This window comes from Lemur catta, chromosome 15 (assembly GCF_020740605.2).
Source record: "Lemur catta isolate mLemCat1 chromosome 15, mLemCat1.pri, whole genome shotgun sequence".
In the NCBI taxonomy this organism is placed as follows: Eukaryota; Metazoa; Chordata; class Mammalia; order Primates; family Lemuridae; genus Lemur; species Lemur catta.
In genome coordinates this window covers 46,909,142-46,918,260 of record NC_059142.1, presented here as the reverse complement: position 1 = coordinate 46,918,260, position 9,119 = coordinate 46,909,142, and the positions used below count along the sequence as shown (strand labels likewise).

Here is a 9,119-nt window from a genome sequence, read left to right as displayed (position 1 = left end):
TTATTGCAGGAAGTTGTTGAGGATGTGGTTCTCTGTGATGTACATGACAAATTTTCTTTTTTCTCAGTGCCCCAAAATACCTCCGCTGCTCCTCAGCCGTGATTTTTTTTTTTAATCCCATGGAGGCAATGAATCATGTGGCCACTCATGACTCTCTCTTAGCTCCAGCTTCTGGGAAGATCAGAGGCAAATCTTCCATCAAGTACTATGTGTGGGAGCCACACAACATGTATAGAAAAAAAAAAATGGAAGGAGATGCATTAAATCATCAACAGCCAGGTCTTGGGAGGTTTCCCAAAAATAGATCCTGAGATGAGGACCCACGTGTAAGTGATTTATTAGAGACGTGCTTCCAGGAGAAAAAAGTTGGGAGGTGGAGGATGTAGGACAGGGAAGGGAGCAGCCAAGCAAGGTGGGCTCTCGGTACCACGCACGGTACCTTCAGTCTCCGCTCACAGGGCAACTCTGCAGTGTGAGGTTCGCCTCACAGTTGTGAGCCCAGCACTGTCACTTCTGCACGTTTGGACAAAGCAGCTCCCGGAACCTGCGGGCAAACCTTCAAAGAGAGTCGCAGGTACTGCTGGTTAGAAACCTCTCACCCAGTTTAATACCTGCTCTTTCTCCCCACTTGTCATGAACACTTTCCCATGCCAATGAATATGCATCTCAATGTCATTTTTAATAATAGGATTATATTCAGTTGTAGAGATATAGCAGAATTTATTTAACCGGTCTCATTTTGTTGGCTATTTGGGATATTTCTAATTTTTTACTTTTATATGTGTTTCTTAAAAAGGTTTCTAGGGATAGGATTGCTTGGTCAGATGGGAAGAAAGTTTATAAGGCTCTCGATACCTGTTGGTCATTGCCTTCCAGGAGAATACTATCAGCAGAATGTGAGTGTTCCCCTTTCACCTCTGTAACACAGGGTATTACCGTTTAAGAAGTGCCTTCTGTTTAACCCAGCTGCTACAACTTTTGTCTTAATCATGGTGGTCTCTGGAAGAGCCTATCTCCTACTCTCTGGACTCCCTGCCTTCAATCCTCCCAACCCACTCTCCACCCTACCTCCAGCATGAGTTTTTAAGAACACAGACCTGAGCATCCTAATACCCTGCTTAGGACCCTTCTGTGGTTCCACACTGACTTCAGCTGCCCGTGGTGCCCGCCAAGGAGCAGTTCGACTATGAAATTATGCTCATGATCAAGACCCAGTTCCCCTTACTATGCCCACCCTCTGGGATGATGATTTTCCAACTACAAGCTGAGACCCATGAGTGGGTGATCAAACCAGGTAAGAAATATATTTTACGCATCAGAGCTGACACTGTTGGTGCTCCATGGGTATCCCCTCCGTCTACCCCAGGGCACCATAGAAAGTTCCTCTGCACCCTGACTGCTGCCCTGTCTCTCTGCCTGAGGGCGTTCTCTGGCCATGAGCGAGTATTTTGTCTATATGAGGGACATCCTAAAAGTGCTAGGGACTTCACACCCAGGCGAGGCTCTGACCAATGCAGGGTGGGCATTTGTGGACGGACGCTTCAGCTTCCTCACCTTAGGCAGGACAGCTCTGAGGCATGTTCCACGGGGTCTCTCCAAGGGGCCTCAGTGGGCCTGAGCTCCAGTGGCCCCAAGTGGTGGCCCAGTCATCAACACATGACTGACTTTCCTCCACTCCCGCACACACAGTACTTTCTGGAATCACCTCCCCCTCAGATCAACTACTTACCCTGAAATCTTTGTCTCAGGGTCTCTTTGGGGCCAAGAGAGGCAGTGACAATGTCTAGTGATCTGGCCCACTCATGTCTGAAACAGAACCCTCCACTGATACATCAAATGCACTCTTCTCTTCTGCCGGACGCGACCTACTAAACTGGTTTGATCACCCACTCATGGGTCTCAGCTTGTAGTTGGAAAATCATCATCCAGAGGGTGGGCGTAGTGAGGAGAGCTGGGTCTTGGTCATGAGCATAATTTGATAGTCGAACTGCTCCTTGGCGGGCACCACGGGCAGCTGAGGTCAGCTGGGAGGGTTTTGTGGACGCCTTCATGTCATTGAATCTCAAACTGATGCGTCTCGTCAAGGGGCTACTCTGTCGGTCTTTGCTGACCACTTTGGCATGAAGCCCAATGAAAACAATGTTTCCCTTTTCTCTGAACAGTCCTTCGGGTCACCTCGGAGAAGACCAGGGCCGGGCATGGAGGGCGGAGAGAGCAATTAGGAAGGGGGAGGAGAATGAGTGGATGTGGGTTTTCAAAGGTCAGGCAGAGTCTGATTAGCGAACTCTTAGAGACTTATTCCAAGTGCCTTTCGTGGCTGGAAAAACAACAATAGAAGAATGAAAGAAAGAAAAAAAAAACCCAACCCCAAACCCACAAGTGGGGTGGAAGTTGAAGAACACTTTAATTCATAAGGAGAAGGGCTTGAATAATTGATGCTGCCGCCATGCCAAAGATAATTTCAGTTCTCTCTCTATCTCACAAAGACATTTAGCATTGATTGAGATCAAAGTATCAGGAACCCCTGCTGCTAGGCTGAAAGGCAAAACTCACAGCGGCCTTTCTCTGCTCTGATAATGTCGTCTTTATGTAGTTAATAAACTGCACACTTCAGTCAAACTATATCATTACAGAAGACTTAGGGAGCTAATAATTTAAAAGCAAAGAGTTGCCTCTGTTCTTCACTTTGAACTAAACAACATTCTGTTGAAGGAGGAGGACATCAAAGTCTTGTCACTATTACCAGTGTGGATTGAGCAGAAGGCCTCACAGAGAGGGTACTTCAGTCATCAAGGGGAAAAAAAAGAGAGAGAGAGAGAGAAAGAAAGAGAAAGATTAAAGATATCGGCTTATCAACCCAAAGGCAGTGCCAGGTGTTTTATTATTATTTTTTCTCCCGTGCAAGCATCAGGTGGTTCGCTCAGCAACGCGTGTCCTTGTTAAATGGATGTGCATGAACCAGGTCAGACTGTTCCCTTTTCACCTTGGCCCCATTCTGAACTTGATCTTGACTACTTTGATGCTCACCTTCAGTCGGCCCACCCCGATTGCCACCCCTGGCCCACTCGGTTCTGTTTTCGTGGCTTCTGCGGCCTCCCCTTGTGAAGGGCAGGACAGCTCCGCGTCCCCCTCTCAGCACAGGAGCGTCCCTGGCTTGCTGGGTGAGGGGGAGAGGCAACCATTCTGAGCAGGGGTGCTGTGGGGCTGCAACCCCATTCCACCAGCTTTAAAGAGCAACACTACACAAGGCCCCCTCCTTGCCACCCTCACATGCTGGCACTGGAAGTGTTCTTAGGACAGATTTGCCAGAAACAGGGATTCGCATGCAAGTGATTTATTGAAGGAAAATCTTGGGACAACAACCTATAAGGAAGTGAAGGAAGCAGGGTAGACAACAGGAGGAAGCCAAGCAAAGGTCTGGCTCATCTGAGGTCTGGTCTTAGCCTGATCCCATGGTCTGCTCCATTGTACGAAGGGCACCGCAGGGTAGCCCTGGCTTGAGACCACAAGGGGCTGCCTTTGTACCCCGAGTCAGTCAGCCACGGGCTGTGGCTGCCTCTGGGGATCGGGCTGATACCCCAGACCCTCCCCACCTAGGTGGCTCCTGTAACAGGCCAAGGGCAGTTAGTTTTCAGGTGACAGCTCTGAGCTGTTTGCAGCCAACACACAGCAGCTGAGAGAGAGGGGCGTCACCCTGGCCAAGGGGCTCTGGGCAGGTTACTATGGGGGGTAAATCAAATTATTTACCAGGAGACTTTAGAGAATGTGCTTGTTGCTTAATCCAGCAGTTTTGTTTTTTGGTTTTTATCCTGAGAAATATATCATGGACTTGTAAGCAGTTGTGTTGTCGTCATTGTCATCAAAATCACCACTGTCATCCTTTGTTGGATGTGTATTTACTGAACACTTCACATATATTGTCTCATTTAATTCTTTCAACCATTCTGTTGCACATATTTTGTAAGTCAAGAAACTGAGGCTTGGAGAGGTTATTACCCTTGCCTTTGAACCCATAGCTTGCGATAGGCATGTCCAGGAGATGTTTGTTGCAATGTTACTTATGGTAATGAATGGAAATAATCCATTTCTCCAACACTGGGTACAGTGTAGCTCTATAGAATGGCATAGTGTGTGGACAATAGAAATGCTGTAGTGATACAGGGATGGGTCCACAATACCCTGCTAAGTGGAAAAATCAGGCCAACAAGCTACATTATCCTGGCGTGTGTGGGAGTATGTGTGTCGACAATATTTTTAAAGCATTAAGGAATATTTTTGTGTCTGCATTTCCTTTTACCGGTTGCTGACTCTCCTCCCTACCCCCATCCTCTGTATTAAGGTTCAGCTCTTTGGTGCTTTTTGCCTCAGGGAAGGGAAATGAAATAGAAAGCAGTGGAAATGTAGGAGGAAAAAGAAGAGGGGAGGTGCTGGGGCAAGGCGCTGTGGATCTAGACATCCATCCAGGGCCAGATCCCCGAACCCCCAACTCTGCCCCGTCCTCTGCCAAGACGGGAGACTTGGCTGGGGAGACTGGAGTCCTGCCCATAGTTGGAACGCGGGCTCAGAACAGAAATCGAGTTGAGCTAGAGGAAATAAAGATCTGTTTCTTGCCCACCTGGAGCTGTGGACTGGGATTTATGCCCACTCCTTGTGCATAGGAACAGAGTAAAAGGACCTATCACAAAATTAGGATTCACTGATTATCCCTGAGTGATTTCTGTTTCCTTCTTGGTGCTTTCCTGTGCAATCTGTGTTTATTTATTTATTTATTTGCAATAAAACATTAATTTTGAAATTAGAAAAAAGGTGTTATTTAAAATCTTTCTCCACTACCTCTTCCTCCACCAACAATGACAACAATGCTAGCGTGCATTTATTAAGGAAGCTTAATGTGTCAAGCATTGGGGTGGACACTTTATGTTACCCCATTCCTTCCTCAGGCTAGGAGAAGTTCAGCAATTCACCTGAAGCAGCAGAGATGTGGTACCAGTCCAGGTCTATTTAACTCCAAATGCCATGTTCTTTATACCTCACCCTGCTGTCCATCACGGGAACTTTCCCCACTAAACGCAAAATTAGCCGAAGCATCTGGGGATGGGGTTAGAGACTGCAAATGCACGCAGGTGCTGAGAAGAGCCGGCCTTGCTAGTGAGCAGAACAGCCTCTGCGGGGTGGCCAGCATGGGACCGGCAGACACAACTGTCTGCACAGGGAGGAAGAAAAACTTGCCATGATGGATTATAGTGATGCGGCAATGAAAGGATCGTTCTTGAAAGAACTGAACTATTGAAAGACAAAGGCACATGGATCCCATCAACCTTGATCTACTCAGTATAATTTCTGAACTAGGCAGTTTTTTTTTAAGGTACATTTTTCATGGAAGTTTGACATAAACAGAGAGGTTCACACAGTGTCCCAGGGTACAGCTTGGTGAATTTTCACAAAGTGAACGCACCCATGTAACCAGAACCTAGATCGAGAAATAGGCACTCCAAGAAAACCAGATGCTCCCTCATGCTCTCAACCTGCTATTAATACTTACTCCTCAATAAAGGTAACAACTATTCTGACTTCTAACACCTTAAATTAGTTTGCCTGTTTTTAAACTTTATATAGTTGGAACTTTTTGAACATTACATAAATGGACCATATAGTGTGTTAATGAGATTTACGCATGATGTTTATATAAAGTTTGTTCATGCTTATGGATGTATAGTATTCTATTGAGTGAATATATTTATCATATGTGAGTATATACAGTAGAATTTACCCATTCTCCTGCTGTTGGGCATTCCATTGTTTCATTTTATTTTTCCATGTTGTTTGGTGAACATATATTTGAATTTCTTTTGGGTGTACACCTAGGAGCAGAATTACTCAGTCATAGGTTATGTGTATATTCTGCTTTGGTAGATACAATCAAAAAACTCTCCAAAGTGGTGGTATCAAGTGGGTTGTATCAACAATCACCCACTAGGAGTGTGTAAGAGTCTCTTCTTGCTTTGCTTCTTTGCCAACACTTGGTATTTTCTATTTTGGTGGGTATGTCATTGTCTTAATGAAATCAAGCACCTGAATACCCTTTCATGTGTTTATTGGCCATTTGGATATTCTTTTTTGTGAAGTCCTGTTCAAATGTTTTCTAGAGAGTACTATTTTAAGAATAATTACTATATTTCTTTGTAGATGGTAGAATTCTGATATCCACTATTGGTTTAATTAGACACTGTGGTCTGTGTGGTGTGGTTTTGGATGTTTCCTTGCTCAAAAGTACATGTACCCACAAGACTTTACACTGATGCATAAATGTCTGTGTCACAGTTTCTATTGCATTAAGATGTTAGCTAGCTAAAAATGCAGGTTAGAGGTAGAGTGTAGTGTATGATAGGTTCTTTTAAGATGTGTGGAACAGGGGCATGTTCGGGTTACCGTGGTTAGTGGGGCTTATCATATGGGTACACAGGGAATCTAAGGGGGACAGGAAATGTCTCAGCAGTCCCATAGCCAACCCCCACAAAGAACTGGAACATATCGTACCATAGGGAGTCCTGGTGTTTTAGCAGATACTTCAGTTACCCAGCAGAGGCCATCAGTTAGATGCTTGGCTAGCAGACTCCTGCTGCTATTGACAAAGTGGTAGTAGATTCTTCCCACTTCCTGGATTCTGCCACAGTAAGGCTTCCGCAGTCTCAGAGTTTCTGTGGCTTCTGTGTAATATCTTCTCTCCATGTGTCTTTCCATGGCTTTTCCCACCCCGGTAATCACATCTCTCTCTTTCTCTGCAGGCCTTACTTTCCAGTGGGAGAGGTCTAAATGCACAGTCATTGTAGGGCACTCTGCGAACACAGCTCCTGTACCAAACCACTTCAAGGGCCATAGGCCAGCCACGATGGCTGCTTCATGTCAGTCAGCTCTGTCAGCATCACAGGTGCTATGGGTTCGATGTTTGTCCCCTCCAAACCTCTTGTTTGGTCCCCAGTGCTGGAGGTGGGGCCAAATGGGAGTCATGGGGGCAGTCCCTCATGGAGAGATTAATGCCCTCCCTGGAGGGGGTGGTGAGTGAGTTCTCTGTTTCCTCAAGAGCTGGTTGTTAAAAAGAGCCTGGCCCCTCCCCACTATCACTTGCTTCTGCCCTCGCCATGCGATCTCTGCACATGCTGGCTCCCCACCCCTTCCACCATGAACAGAAGCAGCCTGGGGCCCTCACCAGATGCAGGTGTCCAATTTTGAACTTTTTAGCCACCAGAATTGTGAGCCAAATAAACCTTTTCTCTTTACTAATTACCCAACCTCAGGTATTCCTTTATAGCAATACTAAATGGACGAAGACAACGTGCTACAAGACACAGAGACCATTTCCGGCCACTTTGTTTCAAAGGGATAGTGGGCATGGGACAAGCTCAGAGGCACAGAGTCACCTCTCCAGCAGGCCAAGTCATGCTTAGGCACAAACACCTGTTTCTATCAGTCAGGTCAGCTGACAAATTTATCTCATTTCTAGTAACAATTTCAAGAGGGAAACAGAGTATGTTATTTTCATTTTAGAGAGGAGGAGATTGAATGCCAGGACATTTCAGTGGCTCCTATAGTTTACATTCTATAAATGGTAGAGCTGGGATTTGGACTCATCCCTATCATATTTATTTATTCATTCATGCCATAAATACTTTTTATCTTTTTTTTGACAAAAAAAATTATATATATATTTTGTGGTGTGCAAAGGATGTTTAGAAATATGTATACCTTGTGGAATGGCTAAAACAAGCTAATTAACATATTCATTATACTTTATGGGGGGTGAGTACACTTAAAATCTACTCTCTTAGCAATTTGCAAGTATACAATATGTTGTTATTAATTATAATCATCATTTTGTACAATAGATCTCTCCAACTTATTCCTCATGCCTAACTGAAATTTTGTATCCTTTGACCAATATCGCCCTAGTTCCCTGCGACCCTCAGCCCCCCATAACCATCATTCTACCCATTCCTTCTATGAGTTTGGCTTTTTAAAATTCCACATATACATGAGATCATACACTGTTTGTCTTTCTATGTCTGGCTTATTTCAGGAAGCATAATGTCCTCCAGGTTCATCCATATTGCAAATGGCAGAATTTCCTTCTTTTTCTTTAAGGCTAAATGCTATTCCATTGTGTATATACCACATTTTCTTTATCTATTCATCTGTTCATGGACACTTTAGTTGATTCCATATCTTGGCTGTTGTGAATAATGCTTCAACGAACAAGGAAATGCAGACATCTCTTCAATATACTGATTTTATTTCCTGTGCATATATATCCAGTAGGGGGGTTGCTGGATCATATGGTAGTATAGTAGTTCTATTTTTAATTTCTTAAGAAACTTTCACGCTGTTTTCCATAATGATGACTAATTTACATTGGTTCCCTTTTCTCCACATCTTCACCAATACTTGTTATCTTTTGTATTTTTGATGACTAGTGATGTTGAGCACTTTTTCATATACCTGTTGGCCATTTGTATGTCTTCTTTTGAGAAATATCTATTCAGGTCCTGTGTCCATTTTTTTTTGTCAGGTTATTTGCTTTCTTGTTATTGAGTTGAGTTCCTTAAATATTTTGGATATTAACCAGATATATGGTTTGCAAATATTTTCTGCCATTCTGTGATCTGTCTCTTCACTCTGTTGATTGTTTCCTTTGCTGTCCAGAAGCTTTATAATTTGATATAATCTCATTTTTCTATTCTTGCTTTTGTTGCCTGTGCTTTTGGGGTCATATCCAAAAGTCATTGCTTAGACAAATGTTATGAACCTTTCCCCTTATGTTTTCTTGTAGTATTTTTATATTTTTCAGGTCTTTTTTTTAAAGTTTTTAGTCTTTTTTGAGTTGATTTTTATATATGGTGTAAGATAAGGGTCTAATTTCATTCTTCTGCATGTGGATATCCAGTCTTCCCAACACTATTTATTGAAGAGACTATCCTTTTCCCATTGTGTGTTCTTGGCAACTTTTTCAAAAATCAATTGACCATTTTTGCACGGGTTTATTTTGGATTCTTATTTTATTCTTTTGTCTGTTTTTATGCCAGTATCATGTTGTTTTGGTTATTATAGCTTTGTAGTAGATTTTG

General features: G+C 43.7%; 1 long non-coding RNA gene across 1 annotated transcript; it reads right to left on the bottom strand.

Moving 5' to 3' along the window:
- Positions 1 to 321: 321 nt before the first annotated feature.
- Positions 322 to 1,852, bottom strand: LOC123620219. Its single transcript, XR_006728786.1, has 2 exons — positions 1,730 to 1,852; positions 322 to 556 (listed from the first exon to the last, which is right to left on the bottom strand). It is a non-coding gene; the product is annotated as an uncharacterized LOC123620219 (long non-coding RNA).
- Between the last annotated feature and the right edge of the window lie 7,267 nt (positions 1,853 to 9,119).